Here is a 2,119-nt window from a genome sequence, read left to right on the forward strand (position 1 = left end):
CTACACTCCCCTCCCTATGTACTATATGAACTTAAAGGTAGGGGCGATAGCAAAAACCACCTGTGATCTTGCGATATAAACAAAAAAACAAAAAAAAAAACAACATTAAGTAAATAAATAAGATTTTTTTTTAAAAAAAAAGCTGAAAATACGCCGTTACGTTAATTTGTAGATAAATAAATGATAAGAAGTATAAACCTCGCGTTTGATAAAAGTCTCCGGACTAGATGAAATCTGGAAGCAAATAAACACAGGAAATTGCAAAAGTGGAATGTAAGTAAAAGGAGAGGGGTGGAAAGAAGAGAGGGGGTTGAAAGAAAAGTGTCTATAGATATCCATTCACAGAAGCAGCTGGTGATGATACTTGAGGAAACGGTGTAGGCCTTCTGCCAAAAAATGAAGATAGAGACACCTGAGCCTTTAGCCACAACATGTACATCTGTATACGTGTTTCACCCCTGATCATGTTACTTGGTATCTTCCATCTCGTTCCTTCAACTGGCGCCTGTTTTTTTTTTGTTTTTTTTTCTAGGTAGGCCGGGCCAAATAAATTAGGCTTCTTCAGTACTCTTGTCTGCCTTGTTTTTTAAAACCTCTGTGCTAACTGATTAAATTACGAGTATCCATGTTTCGAGCGGAATGTTGTAGTATACAACCCAGGATCCACTACAGTTAGGCCAGGTAAATTACATTATAAGATTCCGAGCTGAAACAGTTGTTTCTTCATTCGTTTACATTCTGCACTGAATAAATAACAAGTACAATTATTCAACCCCAATTATACAATTATACAATTATTCAAATTATTCAACAATTATTATCAAATCCTTCAATTTGATTGGCATCATAGATACGTCATCCAAAAAAAAAAAAGTTTCTGTCTCTAAAGTAAGCAATTTACAAGCGCGACTCTGTGTTGCAAATCTAATAATGTGTTAACTTGTACTTAAGCACAAAGCTACAAATTGGATTATCCTTATTGTGTCCATTACGGGTATCGAAACTCGATTTCTTACGTAATAAGTCCACTGGACATTTGTGGGCCCCCCAAAAGTTGAGCTTCTGTTTGTTCAACTAATTCCTTCCTTACTGGGTTTATGGGGGCGCCATCCCCCTCTGTAGATTATTAAAATCGTTAGACACATAGGTGACATCCAAACTTTGCACTGGTTGGTGGAGCGAGGCATTACTGATACATGTATATAATATAAACAGTTAATTTTGACATTAAAAACAACAAGGCCAAACCTATGATGAAACAGAATATATTTATAATACAAAAAAAGCCTCCATAAACAATAGCGATGCATATAAAAAAAATAACTTAAGTTACCAGTATAATAATACAGGAAATATAAAACGACCAACTGATAGGCCACCAGGGGCACATTTTATACTTCCCACATTATAGCCTGTGCCCTGATTAATTCATTTATTTTGCATTTGCGGTGTTATGTTTTTATTAGGGCGTATTTCTAATTATAAATATATAAGTAAATACAGGGTGTCCGAAAAGTCTGGAATCATAGGTACTTCAATGAATTTTACAGATATGTTTCATATGCTGTTCTTGTAGTTCGAAACAAGTTTGAATTAAGAGCAGCATTAACTCGACTTTCTCAGACAATCAGTGACGTATCTCAAATCATCTACGGTTCCAGACTTTTCGGACACCCCGTAGAACAAGTCTAACACTATATATATATTACATCAATTGTATATAGTCGATGAAATTAGCACTATACAACGATACGATGACGGAAAATTGTACGTAAACCGAAACCAAAACCAAGGCCATTAATCATAATAAGTTTCAACAATATCAGAATTTCATGAATAACTAAAAAAAAAAAAATTGGAGTAAAAAAAAATGGGCATAATGTTTAAAAGAAAATATCTGGGGCCATGGCACCCAAAATTGTTGGGCCAAAAAAAACGCAGATGGATAATGAGATGATTGTCACAAAAGATGGAGGTTAAGTGTTAGGTGCTTTAACCCACAAAACTCGTTCCTATTCGCTGTCTGCAGTCAGTTTTTTGCTAACTTAAATCCTTCCCATGTCGAGACGGCACGCCCCCCCTCAGTGGCACAGCGGTATGTCTGCGGACTTACAACGCT

General features: G+C 35.8%; 1 long non-coding RNA gene across 1 annotated transcript in view; it reads left to right on the forward strand.

Moving 5' to 3' along the window:
- Window positions 1-2,119, forward strand: part of LOC111088946 — a 17,869-nt gene that overhangs the window by 1,026 nt on the left and 14,724 nt on the right. The gene's annotated exons all lie outside the window — the stretch shown is intronic.

This window comes from Limulus polyphemus, unplaced genomic scaffold (genome assembly GCF_000517525.1).
Source record: "Limulus polyphemus unplaced genomic scaffold, Limulus_polyphemus-2.1.2 Scaffold4826, whole genome shotgun sequence".
Classification (NCBI taxonomy): Eukaryota; Metazoa; Arthropoda; class Merostomata; order Xiphosura; family Limulidae; genus Limulus; species Limulus polyphemus.